This window comes from Polyergus mexicanus, unplaced genomic scaffold, assembly GCF_030449975.1.
Source record: "Polyergus mexicanus isolate NDT 795.1 unplaced genomic scaffold, iyPolMexi1.0 SCAF_4, whole genome shotgun sequence".
NCBI lineage: Eukaryota > Metazoa > Arthropoda > Insecta > Hymenoptera > Formicidae > Polyergus > Polyergus mexicanus.
In genome coordinates this window covers 8606686-8628744 of record NW_027223324.1, presented here as the reverse complement: position 1 = coordinate 8628744, position 22059 = coordinate 8606686, and the positions used below count along the sequence as shown (strand labels likewise).

The following is a 22059-nucleotide window of genomic DNA, read 5'->3' as shown; positions in this document are numbered from 1 at the left end:
ATAGAGAGAACACGCACACATGTGTATGTATACATAGACGTTTGTTCCGGGGCACGGTTGCCATCCTAAGCCGGCTTGACTAATTGGCAGCGTTATAATCATGGGTACACGGTTAGGTTGGTATTACCGCGAGTTATAGCCCCGTCTCCACATTGGCGACCGCCACGCACATTCGCGCGCAAGAGGGGGCGCTTAATGACCCCGTCGTTTACGCAAATTTTCCCATTATGCGACGCGGTTTTGGACCGCCGAAACGGGACGATCCGGACTATCGTCGGAACGAACTGACGCTGTATTTTGCAGTAGCACAGTACCGTCGGGGAAATTGACACGGTAGATTGATACATTCAATTCTTTCACTCGTAACATTTTGACAACGTTCAAAAAATATTATCGTAAAATATTATCATGAAATGGCGATATAATTTGAGAATTATACCCTATACCCTTCAATTTATTCGCGCGACTAAATTTCTTTATAATCATGTTTTTCGTTTGTAAAATTCATCTTCTGTAAAATATAGTTTGCTTAGATAAATATAATGTGTTTGAAGAAGATCTCCCAATCTCTCGATCTCATTTCGTGAAAATTGAATGCTACTTAAAGTTGAGGGGTGAATTTTCATGAACCGATATACGCACGAGCGATTTCTTTCGCCAGAGAAGATAAGACGGGAACGCGATATATTTCTCCGGCAGAGGAGACTCTGCGGTTTCGTGCAGCATGGGGCACGTATGGCCAAAGGAGATACTGATAATAAAAAATTGTAGGATATAAAGTAATTCAAACAAATGCGCCGGCGCACGGTACGCCGGTTCTACGGCGATATATTCCGCAAGGGCTTATCCGCGACTGGTCATTCATAAATGTGGGAAAAGATGACACTCTAATGGCCCGCTATCCGTAACGGTTAGGAAGTAGGAGAGATTTGTTGGCGACGGACGTCGGCAGAACCCGGGCTATCCCGTAGTTCACGTAAATCCTTCGGCGATGTCGAAGACATCTTTACGGGACGCGTTTTTCTGCGCTAATATTTTAATGACAGTTGTGTCGACGCAACATATCTTCCTTTACGAAGTTCAAACTATATAACAATCGCTCGAGCGAAAAGAGTTATCAGCTCTATGGTATACGAAGAGTTCTGCCGAACTTCATATCGATAGCCGGGCGCGTCCCATCAAGCCCGAGTCCCAAGGGTGTGATCGCCGGTAACTAAACTTGTAAATCTCTCATCTCCCTCTCCCGTCCCGGCCTTTCCCAACTGACCAGAACGCATTTGTCTATCTTATACGGGCCTACCGTAAGCGTGCCGATTCGTAATCTGAGTGTATTTTATAAATAAAAAAAAGAACTTACTTAGAATTGTTGCGTTAAAGTTGATCGATCTGTAAAATAATAAAAATTTGATTAAATGATATATTTTCTCTATAATATCTAAATGTTTGCTCGTATACATATCATATTAATATTTTTTTAACGCTATATGAAATATCTATCTAATGACGTCTTGAAAAAATTGAAAGTTTCTCGAAGTAAAGCGTACATTTATATACGCGCTACGCGCTTCCACGATCGTTCGCGCAATCGAGTATTCACGAGTCGCATCTCGCCGCAAGTTTAACGATGTCTCGTTTCGTTGTGTCTTCGTTCTTAGCCTATAAACTTTGATGTACGGATCTCATCGTCGAGACGTAAAGGCAGTTTCTGACGTTAGAGAGATACGTCGCGCACGGCCGTGCGCGGGGGTATCGCGAACAAAAGCTGGGCAAACGAGAAGTTACGAGGAGGACCCTTTACGCCCCCAGCCTGCCACGGCATCCGGTTGTCTCGCGTATTATGACTGATGTCTTAGTTAACCGTTTCGCTCGCGCCGCTCCGGGCCTTAATGTCCCGGAGAAGAAAGAGAGCTCGCGAGATACGGCCACTTGTGCCGGGTTCGCATTGCTGTTGCCGCAGCCGCTACCGCCTGCCAGAAATTGTGAAAAATGGTTATGGCGCCGCAGCCGCGGCGATATCACGGCCTCGAGAGAACGTATAGTGATTTGCAGCCGCGATTATTATATTTGCATTCGCGGATTTATCAACCGTGCCTCGATAGAGATTCGCATTGGAAAATCCGAAAGAATTTATCTAACCGCAAAGCTTATCCGCGAAGAGAATAATTTTCAATTTATCTTTAATAAGCGCTATTAATATAGAGAAGCAGAAAAATATCTCATCCTTTTTCAAGTGCGGACGAGCTGCTAAAAAATTCACCGTCGAATCGGGGCAAAGCCTCGTTGCCTCGATTGCGAATTATTAAAGAGCGTTTAATTCTTTTTTTTTTTTTTCCAAAGAACCATGACGCCGTCTGCTTTATTTTGCGCAACTTTCGTTGCTCGGGCCTCCCCCTCCCTCCTATCGCTTTGCCTTTCCACCGCCCTTCGCGTACGGACGGTTTTTCATTCCTGCCGTGCGCGCTCTAATCGCCAGCCCTTTCCGCGGTAATATTTAATTTTTAATCCGCTCGTATTCAAATGTACCCCCTCTTCACCCGACTAACGCCCCGCGACTCTCCTAATGGGAATACAATTTATGCTCGAGCCGCGGCTTATTTTACATTTTATGCTAAATACTTGCCGACTACGCGCGCACCCATGGTTCGGAGTTTCGCTGGCAATTAATCGTACGGGCGCGCGTGTGAGAAAATGAACGATGTAATGCAGCCAGATGTATCTCTTGACATGCACGTCACGGGAGTTTTCGAGAGAGCGAGGGAAAACGCCATCTTTTTAAATAATTTAAATTCTTTCTACTTTCGCAAACATTATAGAGAATTTAAGCTTTATAGAATCATCACAAATGTTTTTAAACTCGTGATGTTAGTTTTGTATATTATAATTTGTATGAAAAATTCTTAAGAATTAATACAATACATACATATATTAAAGAAAATCTGATATTTTTTGAAATATTTCTATTAATTATGCGGCAGAGTATAGTTTTATGCCATAAGATTTAAAAGGGTTTGATAATTAATACGCAAAGAGTTTATATTAAAGTTTGAACATGCCAGCAACGTGTACGAAAACATAATTTTCAGCCAAAATAAACCGAGATCGGAAGATCGCTGGGCTTACTTCATCTTGCTTCAAGGATATAGAAGTACACGCCACCCTCGTGATTATCTGCTCGAGGAATTTAGTCAACACAGCCCGAGGGCGTGTACGAAACTTAGTTACGGTTTGGTCAGCCGTGCCGGGCAGCTCGAAAACTCCCGCGGGGCAGCTTTAATCTGTAATTTTTAATCAGGCACCGATTAAGCACTAATAGGCAATTCTGGCTGAAAATGACCAAGACCCTCGCCTTGCCATTCTCAACTGGTAAAGTACGTCCGTCGATTTTGCGATAAGTATTATTATAGTGTAAAATTTTTCGTCTATCTGTTATTAAATATTATATTAAAATATAATATGTTTAATGTGTTTTTCTTACTTGAGAAATACTAGAATAATTTTTCAAGAGCTCCCTCGATTACGCACGATTACACCCCACGTTCATCGAGCTATTTCTCGTATCTCGGCGAATGTTTCTGGCTTGAATCAGAAATGAATACTGCTTGTCTACGTTCTCATTTCCGGCGTGCCGACTGCCGGCCGTCAGGAGAAAGGAAAGAACTCCCTTCCGGGCCTCTTCGCCGCTTATTTTTTCACTGACTGTTCATGCATTATTTAAAGCTCGGCAACGAGCGTTAAAGTCTCTAGGAAAGCTTTTCGCTGCCAGCGCGAATGAACGGCGCAGCGGAAGAATCTTGGCTTCTCTTTTAGATCCTTGAAAATTTCTTTCCAAAAGAACGATACTCTTAACAGAGAGCAAGAGATATTCGCGCTGAGAATATCTTTAATGTTATTTCGATCGATTGTAAATGTGGCGTTAGCTATCGATGAGATGTCGGCGGCCTCGCGCCTGGTTGGCACATGCATAAATTATGCTTTCGTATGTAGTCGATGCAACATTTAACTGCACGACGAGCAAATTTAGATTTCCTCCCAGGCAACCTCCGGACATAACCGAGATCTCGATTTAGACCGACCTAACGAGGCGGTGATTTGAATAATTGAACGAATCCTAAACCTCATGTCCGGCTATTACGGACGTTGAATATTAAAGCAATCGTTCTCGTTCCGCTATCGCTGCCGGCGATTCCGATCCTCCAGAAATAAAAGATTCTTAGATACTTTATTTGCGCAGGTCAAGTGTATTTCTTACGTTTAATATTCTCACAAATATTTTGTAGCCGTTTCAAAAACGGAAACGTGTATCATTAGATTCGATGGATCTTTCGAGACTCTGGTGAAATAAAAGATTCCGGTAACCTTCATTTGTGCAAATTGGACGTCTTGTTAATTGAATACCTTCCTAAATGCGATAAAAAAAATTATACTTCGATGTTTGATATCAGTATTTTATGAAGATGTTTTAACCAATTAAACTAAAAATCAAAACGTTTAAAATACATAATCAACGATATTTTGCAGGCCTTTTAATCGTAAAATTAATCTTTTTTTATAAAAGACTTTTTTATTAAACGCCAAATGTTTATAGGTTGGTGTTTCAAAAGATCAAGGTTTTTTTTCGTAAAAAAGACTAAATTTACAAAGAATAGCAAATTTTCATGAATTTTTCGACGAGATAAATCAGAAACGACAAGTTTATGTTAAAAATACATTAATGTCAGTATTATTATACGATGCGCGTATATTATTATCAAGAGGAACTTTATATCCAATTAGGATGTTCGTTTGCTGCCGAGTATAGGATCTTGCCAGAAGGAATGATTTTTATAGCACCTTTAGCTAATGGAATCGATAATTATCAGACGGTACTATTGGATTATCCTGCCATTACCTGGGAAAGATAATTAAGCAACGCTTCGATAGGCAGCGCGACAGTGGAAACATATATTCTTAAGTTTCTCCGTGAGCTTCCTTCTCTCACGGGACTGGCGTAACTTCCGCTTCAATCGTCGCATTAGCCTTATTAAAGCTTCTCACGTAGTTATAGAATCCGAGCTAATCGAAATATGACGATCAAAGCACATAAAACTTATTTTGTGTCATTCTATTTATATAAAGATACGCTTCAACGCATCTTATTACATTATTCTTCCGACTTTTCAAATCTCGAAATCATCAACAAAATTACCATTTACCAGTAGCCCTATTCTTTGACGCCTGGATAACAAACGTAACGCAAACCCGCACATTTACTCGATTCCAAATAAGGGGATATATATAATATAAGGATTATTAAGTGGCCACGCATTCACTTAATCCTGCGGTGAATATCGTCCGGTATCTCCACGCCGATCAATCACCACCGCCAGCCAGGGGGATGGAAGTCGCATTACATAGAGGGTGTATCGCGGAGGCGAAAGGGCCTCCGAATCGGAGGGCGGGCAGGGCAAGGCAATGCCGGGTTTGGCTCATTTCTCGCCTATATACATTCGCACGAACGACCGAACGAATGAGCGAGCGAGCGAGCGCGCGCGGTCGCCATATATCATTTCGTTATCATCGACTCTTTATATGCGGTCGCGCTCCATTTTCTGTCTGTTTGCCCCGTTAAACGCCGGCCGCTCCGATTTGATTCAGTGAAACCATTAGCCGGATTTCGGCCGCCGCCGCCGCCGCCGCATTTTCCATCCTCGCCTATCGCCCTTTGCTATCTCAGCGTATCATCCGCGAATGACTGCCACCATTATCGGTAACGTACCGGCGCGAAAGATAACGCCCGGATACCGCTACTGGCAAAAATAACCGGCCCGTGCCGCTCCGAGATAAGCAAGATCGCGAATCGAACTTTGCATTGTCGGGAGATGGATGCGGGCTAATGGCCCTTTAACAGCCCTATGCAACTAATGAGCCTTCAACTGGTAAACGCGATCTAATATAGGATTCAGCTCGTGCCCCGAGAATAGAAGATTTATCCGGAATAAAATCAAAGATTTATTTTTTTAAAAAGACTCGTACAAATCTCTCTCTCTCTCTCTCTCTTAAACATGCGCTGCTAAATTTTAAGATTTTTTATTGGATTTTGTCTCTAATGTGTGTAATTTCGCACTCTAAATAGTCATCGTGTCTTTTTGATAGTTTTATGGTATATTACGCAAGTAGCTATTTTATAATAACGTATAATATAATATATTTTCGTTAATTCCGCAATTTTTTAATACTGACAATTTTGTCACGAATAAATGGCGCATATTATGTATATTTTATAAATTAAAATAAAAAGATATATAATATACCTTCGGACACGCATACACACAGATCTTTACTACCAAATCCATTTTTTGCAACACTAAATCTCCGGATGCATATGCGCTGGTGAACCGACGCCATCTTGTCGGAATGGCATGGTGTAGTGCCTGGTGAGGCGGAAACAACTGATAGCGACATCACTGATCGACGCTTACGGTCGTTCGAGGACGGTAAGCGCTGATATTATCCATTGTACTACGAATACTCGCGATAAGCCGTACGATAATAGAATTTACGCGACGAATTCGTGCTCCATTCTCGTTGACGGGGTAGGATATTGGAGTTACAGTCGTAACGCGTGTCGAAGCCATTGCCACATTGGTGCGTCTCCAGAGGAGACACGATTGATCATGGATGGAGAGGGAGGTTCCCAAGGCACATCGTGTTATATCGTCTTATCGATCACCATTATCATTATATAATACTTGACGGGTTGCAAGTAACCTTCGTTAATGCAAAGTTAGAGAATCGTATTAGAGAATTAACAGGAAATAATCATAAGTTTGAAAAATTATAAGTTTAAAAGTCATTCGTTCATTAAAAACAAAAAATAATATTTTTATAAAAGCTCGATCTTTGCCAGATGAAAGATTAATAGTCATAAATAAAATATGAAAGTAGAATCGTGAGAAACGAGGATTTTTTTCACCATCTCCGAAAAACTCATGCTCCACCGAACCCAGAGTCCTTCTTGGAGACTTTCAAGCTCCGGAAGCGCGTTGAGAGGCCGGAAGAAGCTGAATAAGATCCGCCTTGGCGCATTTTCGGAACGCGGTTTCGTGCGACGGTAGAGATTGCGTCGGGGTCGTTGCAAATAGGGGTGTCAACGGCATCGGGGGTTGTATTGTGGAACGTCAATGCCACGGAAACTAACTCCGGCCCAACCCCTTGGTCTCTACCACCATCTCCGTCCTTTACCCCCTCAATGTAACCATCAGAAGCATCCGTTCTACCTATCCATCCCTCTGCAGTCTCTTCAGAAGCAGCCGTGAAACTAGATCCGCTTGACTGCAGAATCGTCTTACGTCCTTCTCCATTCGATTAGCTCGTTATGAGTCGACATCTTCCCGTGATATTATTGAATACGGTTATTATCGCATTTACGCTCAATGATGCTCGACGACTTATACAATTTCTAATAAGTTTTATAAATTCTGTTTTTATAAATTTATAACAAAAACTCAAATCTCTTTTTCCCTCTCTTTCTTTCTCATACTTAAAAAAAAAAAAAAACTAGATAATATGTACTACAAATATCTTGCCTTGAGATTATCATTCAAGATAATAGAATACATGTTTCAAAGTATAATATATTTTTATTAAATATTTTCCATTTCTAATTTGAGAATCTCGAGTATCGCTCGAAATTTTCTTTATACAATATTACCAATGTCCAAGCGTTGATGATTGATAAAGATGATATGCGATTAGCGTCACGTTTAAAATCAATCGCATCGTAGAGGATCGTAATTAACCCTCGCATGTCTCAAAGCGGGGGCGATATTTGCGATTCGCAGGCACGTCAACGGTAAAATTCGACGCGCCGTCTTGTCAAGGACCAGTAAGTTCGAAAGTTCTCGATAGCCGATAACCGATAACCGATTGTCAGAGCGAACCACTTGTCCTGACACCAGTGTCGCTCCTGGTTATTCAAAGCCGATGGCGCACCGTCAAAAACGATGACGTCGCCTTTGTCCGCCCGGGTCCAGTGACAAAGCGAGCGCGTAGCCGACGACAACTATTATTTTCCCCATCTAACTGGACTCGTTAGATTTCCCATTGTGCCGTGTGCGGTCGCGGTAGGCGTGGTCATTGATCTAGCTCCCGTTCAAAGCTCCCGTTTTGTCGTTTAACTCGCGGCGATGACGTAACGTCACGATACCGGCCAACTTTGCCCCGGAAGCGCATTGCGAAGCGTTAAACGTCGTAAAGTTGAGCCCTTCTCCCTAACGGGAAATCAATCCGATTGTAGCGTCAAAATTATGACGGTTAGAATGACCAACAGAAAAGAAGAGCCAAAAGAAAAAAAAAAAAAAGAAAAAAACCAATATATGTGTGACATCGTTAAATTGTTTTTTCTTCACAATATATGTTAAATACTTTGAAAATCATTATTCAAGAAATATAAAGAGAAAAAGAGAGACGAGAGAGAAAATGTTAAATTTCAAAGATTATTATACGTATCTTTAATTGATGTAGATGTAAAATACACTGTCATGGAATTATCTCAAGAAATCTTTGTTTATCTTTTATCTCTATTGGTTATTTTTTGCGCAGAGGTGTATCGACTCGAAGGCGGTAAGCCGTCGTTCTTAATAAATGACCGGCATTTCCGCCGTTAATCCGGAAAGCGTTACAGAGCGTGCTGATTTTCCCAAGCACATCGCGGAAGGTCCCCCGAAAGTAAACGAAGGATAAAACGATTATACGAGAAATCTCGCTTAACCCGACAGTGGTGGGATGCCAAAAGGGTACGAGTCGCGCGAGGATGTGAGAGGAGGGGATCGAAAGGAAGGTCTTAACGAAGGGGTTAGGGCTACCGTTCTCCGCGCCGGAGTTCCGACTAGAGTCCTTATTAATAAGGTCGGATTAGCATAACTGCTCGGATCCGTCGACTGAACTCCGCATAATTAAGCCGCGAGATCTCGATTAGCATCTTGACCGGGCGAGAGCATCCAGAGCGTATCGAGAGACCGCGTGATTCTGGGAGATAAGCCGCTAAAACCCTTTCTCTCTCTTTCCCTCTCCCCTCGCTTTAGTCCCGAACGCGGAATTCGGGGAAGTTCTAGATAGGGACCGATAACGATAAAGTTCGTGCCGTGTTTCGTAATACCTGAGAGTTTGTTCTCTCGCGAGGAGATCTTCGTCGGGTATATAACGTCGCTTGGCTATTTCTCATCTTTGAAATTCTTATATTTTTATATTTTGAGATGTACGTATGTATATATAAATGTTGGCAGAAAATATGATCCGACTTCTGTATCGAAAATTGACAGTATGCGTTGCACAATGCAAAATATCAATTAAAAATATCTCTGCCGGACGCGGTACTTGAAAAATACGCTCCGGTAGAAGATTAAATGGATGTTATGAAAATATTTGCTATGTAACGTGCAAAAAAGAGAGAGAACACATCTAACACATTGAAAAATACTCGATATTGTCGGTCCTTCACATATTTGTGCAGCGTAATTTTTTGACATTTGTATCACACTGTCATATAAAAATAATCAAACATCCTCTTTATACAAGTGTTTTCAAGCCACGCGAGAAAAATCATTTTGAATCTAAAATAGTTAAAACTGACGCGTAACGTACAATGAAAAAAATTACGAGAGAAATTTATATGATATTATATTTATATGATTATACTACGTGAATTAATTCTTGTTAACATCGACGATGCTTTGCTCGATAAAGCTAACGATGCCGCCAACAAAGCTGCCAACAATGTTGCCTTAATACTGATGAGCTTATCGTTTGAAAGGAGCTAAGGTAAACTTGCTCGTCACGATCCTACGATGTAAACTGTTCGATAAACGCATTCTCATGAGACAGAATTAAGATATCTAATCGTAAATCTAAAGAAATAATTCTAATAAATTTCTACGTATATTTAAAATTAATCACCATTCATGAGTCTTAAATTATTGTATCGTACATTTATCGCGCTTATCGGATAACGTTATTTATAATAGTTGGTTAACCCTTTTCGCAATGCCTGTATCGCTATCAAGTATGCCCGCAACGAGCCGATAACGCTTTGACAGTGACTGCTGCCACTGTCACGTGCGTCACAATGAAGAAGAAAGGGATGTTTGCGCTTTGCGGGGCAAAAACTGGAGGCCACGTCACGACGGTATAACAGCTTATCGGCCGGTGCGGTACATTAAGCACGGCCGTTACCGACGCTACCGCAAAACGGGGATCGTTCTGGGCGATGGGCGAAGGGCGGCGGCATGAGGGGGGAAGGGTGTCGAGAGATTATCTTGTCGTATTCAATATTCCTATGGAACGTTCGGGATGATAAATCGTCCGCGCCGATAGAAAAGATGCGTCGAAGCCACATTTCGGAACCTTCATCCACTCCGCCACGGTTCGCTTCGTGGTTATACATAGGGTGTTCGCCCAAGTGTGTGTGGGAATAATAATACCACTGGTTATATACTGGAGTGAATTTATAGCCGATTTTTTTTTCTCGACGAAAATATGCGATCTTTAATTGATATATTTGAAAGATATTTCATCTTTAATGCTCTCTATTGCTTTAGTTTGTTACATTAAACAGTTTGATAAAACGGATTAAATTTTTGTAACGATTGAGGCTCTAACTTTTAGCCATCGTATATTACCGTATATTGCGAGATTTTGTGTCTCATCTTTTCCGTTCTTTCTTTTCGGCGGAGTCCGTGATATCTCAAAACGACGAGTCGCGAAAATCATGCGGGTGCGAACGCGTCCACCAAGAAATCCCGCGGGTATCAGTATAATAAAACCATTAGAGTGATCCTCGTGCGTGCATTCAAACCGTATAAATATCCGGCAGAATCCCTCGCGCCGTTTCCAACTTCTGTGTAATGTTAAACTTGCGATAAATCCGAAGTGCCCCGCGACCGGGCGTATCTTTTGGCCCGTCGCCGCTGAAATAAAACCCGTCATAGTGCCCGGCGACCGTCGACAATAGTTCTACAGTCGCCATACGTGAAGTGCGCGGAACCCCTATGGCGCTGTCACTCGTATTACGCACGATATATATATTTTTTTTTACCCTCTCCCTTTCTCTCCCATGCGCCGCCGCACTTTCGAGGTGTTCCATTATTTTATGCGCATTCGTCGCGAAAACAATAACTCCGTTGATCCGACTTTCTCGGATTCCGGATCACCGCGGATTCTATCGCGCGTTGATCGTTCGAGTGCGCGCGATCTTTCGCGGTGACATTCATAAATAAAAAGTAACGCGAGGCAGAAATTATAATATAAATTTTGTTCGAAGAATTCTCGAAATTAATTAAATCCCGCATGTGAGTGTAGTCATCGAAGCAATCCTTTCGAAAAAACAATTCATTTAAAAAATGTGAGAAACAAATTTTCACTAATTTACATGCGAGATGTTCTTTTTTCTCACCTCGGCTATTCATTTGTATATAGAAGAACTTTATTTCGGTCATCGACATAAAGCAGTATTAGAATAAAATATTTTTATATAATATTTGTATTTATGCTGGAAAATATTTTTTAAACTTTTTGGCAAAAATAAAAAGGTTTTGAAAGAATTATATTTTTTCTTGGAATAAATTATTATTTTTTGAGAAAATATATTATTTTTAGAGAAATCACGCAGTTAAAAATCTGCATTCGTTACTAAAACGTTATCTGCATACGACGTGATACGACGAGATTGGATTTTATCTTACGCCGTATGATTTATTTACTCTCGTGTATATACATTTCTTGCATTCACTCGGTCCCTACCGAGAGACTAACAAAAGGGACCGGTCATCAAGATCCTAAGCAAAGGCTGACCAAGCAGCGGCCTGCTGGGTTGCCGCGTGTAAACGTGTACATAATTATCGGCGAGTATACTAGGACGATGTGATGTCAGCAATGGTCATTTGCCGCTATCGGCTGGCTCGCAGACTATCTCCTAGCTATTCTATCCTCGCCTGTCCCCTTACCCTGTGTGTTCTGCCATGTATTTTGCATCGTATAATCGGACAGACATCGAGACAACTGTTAATGATTTTGCCGCCTTTTAACGCGGCATTATATGATCATTTAATATCAACATCTGATCAATTAATATCACCATTGCATTTATCTTTAATTTCTATATAAATCAATAATAAATAAACTATATAAAAATTTTTTTAATTATACATTTTACTTTAAAATCTTTTCACTGTTGACTGAAATAATTCGAATGTTGTCTTAGACTATTTCTTACCAGAATCAACAAGATCTAAGATCTAATCCAAGCGCTGCAGCAACGTTGCATTCCTCGTCTCGGTAAGACCGACGTGGATGTACCATAAATTCCTCCCTTCGTTCGTGCTTTTACGGACTCTCTTCTCCCGAGCAGCGATATATCACGGTGCACGGCAGTGGCCTGACGTTTCCTGTCATCGCTTTAACCAAGCACCACTCGGATTAAGTGTTCTCGTTCGCAAGCGAGCACGTCCGGTCTGATCGCTCTCGAAACACATAGACGGCGACCACGAGGAATATCTAATACCCTGCCCACTGCACTCCTCCCCCTTCATCTTCTCTCGTATAATCTTCGCCCTTTATGTCTATCGCTTAACACCAACTTGTTCGAAACTCGATTTTCCGCAGTAACTTGATAAAGATTATGATCGATGACATAATAGAGGTAAGAAAAGTTTTTACTATCCCTCGCAAGCATTCTGTGTAAATATATTGTTAATCCTTGAGATTAACACATACAGATACTATAAGCTTTGTTCAATTCTCGGTGATATATTGTATTATACGATTCCGTTTAACGACACACACAAAATCATCAAAATTAAAAATACGTAACATATATATTTCATATTACGATAATAAAAGATTTAATGACTGCTGAAGAGATGTTTGCTGAAGAATATTTGCCGAAAGGTTGAAATTTAGAGATCGTTATGCATTATTTATATACGAATAATTCGTCATCGCGAATAAATGAAAATAATCGTTTTATTGTGCAAAACTAGGATTGAATATCTGAAACAGAGATTGAAAAGATTGTTCGAATGAAACGTGAATCTCTCCTGGTACCGGTCTCTCTGGTTACGGCGTAAACCGCTTCTACGTTATTTACGTTAGCCGTTAACGGCTACGATTCCTTGAGCGGTCCTAACTCACGCGCAACGACCAAGAATATGTCCCGAGTGTCCGGACCTTCGTCTTACTGCGGACAAACCGTCTCGAATGAGTTACTTGTGAGCGAAGCTTCAACTGGAATAGAACCCGAGTTAATCTCACGCGCCGTTTGAGCTCTACCTTTGGCGAATTCGAACAAAGCGCGGAATTTATTCCCGCAATACCGAACAATTCGTGGAATGTTCCTGCAGGAATAAATTTAATAATGATTTAATTAGCATTCCTACGCGTAGTTATTCGTTTTCAGTATAACGGCTACCTGCGAATTCAAATGATCACGGTATCGTCCGAAGCTTAAGAACGTAGGAGGAGAGAGAGAGAGAGAGCATAGGGAAACGGTGGAGGAAGAACGGCCGAACGATACTGCTGCGTTACCGCGACAGGACGACGCTAGCACACAACGTTCTGTTACAGCGGATCGCCGTCATGCGCGTTATCTTGCCGCGAAACATTAATAATAAAAGTTTTCGTTTATTGTCTCGCCAACGGCAAACCGGCCGCCGTTAGGGGAGGAGAGATACAGTTCTCTCTTTCTCTCTCCCTCCCTCTCTCTCTCTCTCTCTCTCTCTCTGCCTCTCTTTCTGGCGATGCTAACACAACTACGCGGTTGCGCGCGTTTTGTCTTCGTCATGAATGCCCCCTTATCTTTGGGCGAGTCCATCATCGCGGGACGGTTTTGTCCACGGGCGTGTTCCGCGCCGTAGGACTGTCTGCGAATTGTAAGGAGACAGGAAGCGCAGCGTCTGGACGTCCAACCAGTCGGGAAATATTTCGAAACGTCGATCAGAGCCACGCGAAACGAGGGTCGAGAACGGCCGGGTGTACGCGCGACATGGGAGTCTGGTTGTTGAACTAATGCGCCGATGCGCCTCTCTATTTTCCTCTTTCTCTCACTCCGCATTTCCCGTCGAGGGTGTTGTTCTCCCTCGCCGTCCTCCGCTTACCCTCCTAAGTTGCCCGGCGAGTCGCGTCATTTTTTTTTTTTTCGACCGATGTTTTTTGTCCGGAAATATTCGACTATACGCAAGATTTTGTCTATTTTGTTTTTTTTCATAAAAGATTATATTCTCCTAAAATACCTGCGTCTTTCTTTTAAATCGCGAACTTTATCTCTTTCCTCTAATTAGCGTTACTGTGATCGGTTCCCCGTCCGATCGGTCGCAACACAGGCAGAGATATACTAACATACATCGAAAGAGCGCGTGTAAATGAGAGACGAGATTAGTTAGAGAACGTCGCTTTTGCTCAATGGGGAACGGTGCGAGACTGATCACAGGCTATGTTTCTCAACTGACCACAGCTTCCCGCCGACCGTGCTTACCGCGTCCGGTAAAGGGACGTGATGTAAATCAGTCTAGAAACGGCCAGCCGGTTGCACCGGCCGCACATTAAGTTGCCTCGAGATGCTTCTCTCGAGGATGGAATGATTTCGGCGCTAGCTTTCGTTTAAGATCGTACTCGGGGCTACGCACGATTTCAAGCGGATGCTCGATATACATCTCGAGATACATAATTGATTTATACATCGTACGCAACGTAAAAGTAGGACAATTCATTTATTTGACAATTATTAGTATTTAAAACGAACGATTTTTTCCCGCGTTGTTTCATCTAACGCGAATCGTCGCCGGGCACGTATGTAGCAAGAGGAAACCGATCGATCGTTAAGTTGGTGCCGGCTGCCGGGGACACTTACAAATTAGCCAATCAAGTTCTAATCCCTCTCCGATTTACCCCAATCAGCCCGCATCCCGCCGCAAATACTTTAATCCGTCCATTAATCCTGCAAGATAAAAGTTTCCGGAGTAGTTACGGCCCCTTTGTCGTCGGCACGGTCAACGATACGAGAGGATAGGATCGAATGGCGAACGACAGCGATTTAGCTTTCGATCCCTATTATTAGTGAAATAAGCGATCGCCGGAAGCTTCGAGCAACTCTCAAAACGGATTATGCCAAAAAACCAAATATATATTTTAAGAGAGATTTTCTCTAGTACGTAAAATCCATACTTTGATTTGAAATGCTAAGAAAAAATACTAGAGAGAGAGCTTTCTTCTATCTACCTATATTTTCATATAACTTCAAGTTTTAATTCTTCTCTTAATTTTGCTTAAATAGACATTACACATTTATACCATCGTCTTCAAATTTTAACTAGATTTTTTTTCGAGAGAGAAACGCTCACTTGTTTAAATTAATTTTGATCAACGTGTTTCCTCAAGAGTTGCGTATAATTCCTTGAAACGTTTTAATTGCGAATTAATGAAGTAATGAAAAAACGAAAAGAGCAGAGTATATTGCCGCAAAATCAGATAGAATATTTTTTTCATCCTAGAACGATCAAATTTCATATTGCGCGATGCAGTGAGGGGGATTTCCTGTCGAGAGAACGGGGTCGTGTTTCTGCGTCGTGGCATCGGTATCTCTTCGGGGTGGTCATCTAGTTTATTTACGCTCCCGCTTCGCGGGATCGAAAAACCCAAAAGGGAGTAAAGCGGCTCCGCGCGAGAGCGGGAGGACCGGAGAGCGGAGGTGCGAGCGTCGCTGGAATTTATACTCCGCGTCGTCGTGGCCGTCCCCGGGCAATTTTTTTTCCAACCTCAACCTCGAGCAACCCCCGCGGCCTCCGTCTCTCTGCCTTTCCCCTCCCCCTCCCTTCCCCCCCCCACCGCTCCACCCCCTTCTGTCCCCAAAGTTCCACCACGGCTATCGTCGTCCCGTCTCGCTCGCGCCACCGGCGACTATATACAGAACGCTGGACAAACAACAATAAATACATTTTCCCAGGCCGGGTGGCAAACCCGGTGGTGAGGGGTGGAACTTCCATGCGAGCACGTACGGGCATAGCTTAGCGTAATCTGACTGCACACCACCCCATTTCAGCCACCGACCCTCCGCGCCGGGACGCAACGCAGACCCCCCCCCCCCCCCGTTCCCTAATTCCCCTTTTCGCCCGCAGTCCCCGCCGTCGTACCGCTGTCAGGAGACTGAGAGCGCCCATGCCGTAGGAACGGAAACCGTCGAGAGGAAGAGTGGGAGGAAGAGAGATGGGGACAGAAAGAAAAAAAAAAAAAAAGATAAATACAAGAGCCGACAACGCAGCTGGGAGTTAGGTGGCATCACCACCTGACGAAAGAATTCCGCGACCTGACCAGAATTTCATTAGCTGTGGTCTGGCGAGAGATAGATAGAGAGAGAGAGAGAGAGAGAGAGAGAGAGAGAGAGAGAGAGAGAGAGAGAGAGAGAGAGAGAGAGAGAGAGAGAGAGAGAGAGAGAGAGCGAGGCGGAAAAAGAGTGTTGCGAGAGAGCAAAGGCGGAAGAAGTGGGAGGGAGGAGGGGGAGAGAATGGAGACGCGTCGGACGCGTTTATCGGCGCGAAAGAGCTTGTTAAACGGCCCGTTTCACGGTACTGCCTTTTCTTCTCGGTATGGTCGGGGATAGCGAGGGGCTTGAAGCGAACGGAGATTTCGTGCGCGATGACGGCTTAAGGGAAGCGCGTCGTTATTGGCAAGAACGAAAACAATTTTCGTTCAAGTGCTTAATATTGTTTCAACCGTGATTCGCTGTTTGTACAACGTAAGAAATGAACATTAAATAAGATTGTACGAAAGCGTTACGTAAACCACGAATGTGTGTGAAAGAAAAGGTTCGAGGCGATAAAACGATAAGTCACGTGAGGTAAACCGTGCGAGTCCTTCATACTTGTCTATAAATATCGATTTTAATCCTCGTGTCTCTTTTATTAGAGTAGAATATAAAATAATTTTTTTGATATGTAATTATATTGTATAACGATTAGAACAAGCAAATATTAATATTCTCATATTCTCATTTGCGATATAAAAAAAAGATAGTATTGTATAATTATCTTATATCATTATAGAAATAAGCATACACAATATAAATTTATTAACGTACATTGATACTCTAAATGAGAAAAAAAATTGACATGTGGGAAGATACCTAAGATTGAAAAAAATGTCATGCTCGATTATACAGAAGGCGAAATTCACGCGGGTTTCGGTTGTTACGTCGCGTATGGCGCGAAGAAAAATTCAAATACTACAGGAGTCGATGTCCCTTTTTGCAACAGAGGTTTAAGTGCGCCATTCTCAACATATCCGGAATATCCCGACGGTTCCGGCCGTTCGGAATGCTAATGCGTGATTACGGCGGCCACGGTCGTAATACGCGAACTTTTTGTGCGGCTCACGTGTGACCCGGGGGCGCTTAAAACATCCCTTAAATTACCCCCATTAGCAAGGGTTGAACGCCGGGTAAACGAGGATTTCACTGGTGCTGTTACGCGAGATTTATTCCGTGGGAAATATTCCTTTCGGAGGTTAAATTACGTCGTTATACCGGGGGCTCTTACTCCTAGGCGCCCGACGAGTCGATCCAAGTATAGACTTAAGCCGATTTAGCAACGTATTGTACCGCTATCGCGCGTTTTCGCGTACGTATTAAATGCGTAGTAACGAGCCGACGACGCGCGGGAAAGGGAAGTTATCGCGGCGAAGTGAAAGCGACGATTCGAGTGGGCGACGATATGGGAATTTCTTCACCGAAGTAGTTACGAACACACGTGTGGAAACACTCTTTGGTAATCGTCTGGAAAAACGCGACGGTAGTCCTTCATCCAAAGAATAAAGTCGATATAATACGGCAATTGATGATAAAGATATATATTTGGAGAGACAGAATTATTAATATTTTTTTAGTAGATTATCTCTCTATATAAATTTATTTTTATATAAAATTCAACATTAAAGATATTGACATATGTAACGTGTATTCAACAGTATATCAGACAAGAATGTTATATTGATATTTTAATAATAATTCTATATATTATTATTATTATTAATTTCAGGATTTATACAGAATTATAAATCTATAGAGATTAGCTACGAAATAAAAACTGTCTAAAATATTTTCATGTCCCGATTATATCTTGTGAAAATGTATAATATAATTTTGGCACTTAATTATTTTAATTCGAGTACGAGAAACGCTTGACGACCCTGTGTCGTCAGACATTGCGCGCCATTGTTCTCCTTGAAGAGAAGAATTCTGCCCTCCGAGAAACGACGATGTCGTGTTTTTCGCACGTGACTAACGGCACGCGGCTCGAATCTTATCTCCCTAATTTCTCGAGAGCTACCGTCCAACGTCGGCACCGTCGGGGCTGAGGGACGCTCTCGCGGGCGATTTACGGAATTTAAACAGCCCCCCGGGATAAGGCGGCGGCGGCGGCGGCGGCGGCGGCTTGGCGTTGCGTGGCAGGTCGGATTAGCAGGTTGCCCCCGCGTCGAAATAATTCCCCTCATTCCCTGCCCTGTCCCCGTCCCCGTCCTCCGACCACCCAGCTCTCTCTTTCTCTCTCGGTGCGACCACCCCCGCCGTCAGCCTCCGGGATAGGTTACGTCCTTCCTGCGGGATAAAACAAAACAGCCAGCGGAGTATATTAATGCCTGGCTTAATGCGGCCCGCCTAATTAATGGACCGACTCTCCGGACGCCCGCCCGGCCGTTCTAAAAGTAAGAGATAACGCTGCTGCAGAAGCATTATTAAAGACAAAAGCGCGACCGCGTATCCTGGACGAGTGGAAATTTCGGTAAGCGCTTCCTGACGTAAGGGATTTTCTCCCTCGTGGGAGATTGGAGAAGAGGACAGGTGAATGTGATATCGTTGAAGCTGAATCAGGCTGTTCGAAATAAATGGGATTAATGGAATGGAGAAAAAATGACGTGTGCAAGATATTTTCCATAACTGTCTCATCGCCTCTGTCTTTCAGAGATTTTTTAAAGAAATGATTTTGTATCGAAATATCGAAGTGTGTGCCAATGATACTTTAACTGTAAACTATAGAAAATAAAGCGGTGTCGGCAGAAATTAAGTTCCTAAAATAGCAAGGCGTGGTGAGCTATACTTTTTATTTCTCAAAGAGTTGCGGAGGTTGCTCGCTGGGAGTGTCATGGATGCTGCAGGGGCGGAGCCTTGAGAGAATTGCATCGAGACTGCTCGACTGCGTCGATAAGCAAATCGCCTCCGCCCTATTATTATCGTACTCTTGATTTTACAGACGCCTTTCTTACAGACGATATCATGAATAATAAAGGCGTTACTCTTATTCATATCGAATTTACTGGATTGCCATTATATTCAACGATCCAGAGATCGAATAAATCGTCCAAAAATATCAATTCGAAAATGAACAGTCGAAACTAGATAGTTTCTTAATTATCCCCTCTTTTACGGCCGTTCTCTCGATCATCAAGAGGATAGAGATACGCGGACGTCCACCATGTCGCTTCCGTAATATCAATCGCAATGATAATGACCACCGAGAGAGCGCACGGCATGGTCAAGGAGAGCACGTACACACAACCGTGGACAGGTTAGCGGTTCTCGAACGTGTAGCGGCTAATCGAATTATCGATGCTTTGAGGATCAGCGTCCGTGGATGATTCGATCACGTACCTGATGAACAGTTCCGGCGGTCAGCGATGCGAGCCACTTTCGTGGGGGAATCTCTCTCGTTATGGACCCTCCTCTCAGTAACGTTTGAAGCGAGCTGTTTCCGTCGCGCTTCGCTGGCTATCCGACGACAATAACCTCGGTCGAGTAATTAGTCGCAAAAATCGATGGCGGTGCTCAAAAACCGAACAATTAACCGTGTACGGCGAATTTCACGCCGGTTTCTTTCTCATTCCGTATTCGCATTTGCCGTTACACAGATTCAATAAAAGACAGAGAAAGCACGATCAACGTTAACCGTCAAATTGATCGGAAAACTGGCTAACGATAAGATCAAGGAACCTGACGATAAAAGGACGAATGTTCTTTTCGAGGAAAATCGTATATTCCCCCTTGATGAAAATCGCGGTTAAATACAAAGTGGAAATTGAGCGCCAATCTGGCTTAGCGGTCCAAGGTTTTCGAGGTCGTCGGCGGAATCCAGGTCGGCGTCCGCAGGAATTTCTGCGGTGAAATTCCAATGTACGTAACTCGAAATATTTCTGTAGCATCGTAGTTCGTACGCGGGGGATTTCGAGTTTCAAAGGAAACACTCTCGCCACTTCCGTTCGCCAACAGCGACGTTTCGCTAGCGTCCGCGAATCGCGAATGCCCAACAACTAAGCAATCCGACACAAAATCGCGACAGAAATTCCGTTGATAACTTTGAAACACATGGACGCGGAATAACCGTGCGTATATAAAATGCACACATTTATCTCGTATAAAAAAAAAAAAAAAAAAAAAAAACATTGGAAAATGTGTTTAATCTAATTACGCTGACGAAAGGTCCACAAGAAGGACCAACATAAATTTAACATCTCGCACTAATCGATATCGCGTAGCGATTATTATGTGGGAAAGTTTATATGCAGGCGGATTTAATAGTTTGCATAATTTACCCCGCTAGTTAGTTATTCCATTAATCATTAGCACGGGTAGGTGTGTGCACGCTCGCGAATAACAATCGTATTATTATTTATAACGTATTCAATTTGCCGGTAACCCGCGGGCGGAGAAGTAAAGCGTGTAATCGATTCAACTCGATTAATTAACTCGCCCCCGCGTATGCGATTGTAACCGAGGTGCCTCGGTTGTGCGCGAAAGCATCTCCCGTTACCGTGAACGTAAACTTTCCTCCGTCGCGTTTGCATCGCGCGTGCAAAAAAAAAACGGGCGCGTACACGCAAACACGCACACATACGCGTATTGCGTATGCGGGTCCTGTCCGCTACTCGCCGACACAAAGGCGTTTAATTAGAAGCGCATCGGAAAAGGGGGCCATCCGGCATCCGGTTTTTGTCCTCGGCAATTTTCGCGTTCCGCCAAGGCGATACAGATTTTTCATCCCCGTCGCCGTTAATAATTAACATCAAAGGCATCGTATTAATATTTGTCCCGAAGTCCCCAACCGCACGGAAGATATTAACCCGCGTAATATTGTGTCCATGTTAAGGGAAGAGGGAGGACATATTGAAACCGCACAAACTTCGCTCATAGCATCCAACGGATATGAGCTCGTAAATATACCGGGTGGCTGAGATCGAACTTGGTACAGTACGACGGTGGACATCGCCCGAGGAAAATGGCCGACCCGTCAAACATTCCCGATATTAACCGCTTAAAGACCGTAAACAGCCTCGAACGCAACATCTTATCATTGAGCCAATACGCGCATTCACGGTTAAGGAAATTGCATCTGTCAAAAATTGTTTTCGCCGTAATCTTTTTGAATAACTCGCACTTACCAACGATTCGGGAGAAGATTTACATTGTCGTTTTTCTTTTTTTCGCGATTTGTGTAAAGCACTGTGCTATTCGCTTAAATATACGCTTAAAAGAACATCGTGGCTCTTCAGAGGGATACCTCTAATATTTATCCAGAGCACGGACAGCGATCGGTCGTCCGAGTCGTTGGTTATTTCGGAGTTGGTGATGCTTAAGCGCGCAATAAGCGGAAGAAAGCGAGAGTGTGGGAGGGTCAAACTAATTCGATTCTAAACTCTGACCGCATCGCGAGAAAGAGACCGTAGGATGGGACGCTACGATGCGGGAGGGATCCGCGGAGGATGAGAAAGGCTACACACTCAGGATCGAACAGGGTGGACACAGATGGCACTAACCGCGCCGTTAAATTCTCAAGCCGTAACTCTAATTACTCATAGACAAGCCGACATTCTAGTGCCAGATGCCGGTGAAACTTGTTAAAAGCACGCTGACGCGATTACTCATTCGATCCCGACGAACTGTAGCCCGATGGTCGATCCGACGGGACTGTTGCAGCTTCCGGATCGACACAAAAATGTCCTAATAAATACACGAATTCACTGTTCGTCAAAGCAAAATTAATCTAGCAA

General features: G+C 43.1%; 1 long non-coding RNA gene across 1 annotated transcript in view; it reads right to left on the bottom strand.

The window, feature by feature from the left end:
* The window catches only part of LOC138932393 (uncharacterized), a 200257-nt gene that overhangs the window by 122559 nt on the left and 55639 nt on the right, over positions 1-22059 (bottom strand). Inside the window, exon 5 of the long non-coding RNA XR_011446767.1 lies at positions 1358-1386. This is a non-coding gene — a long non-coding RNA (uncharacterized lncRNA). The remainder of the gene's footprint in view (positions 1-1357; positions 1387-22059) is intronic.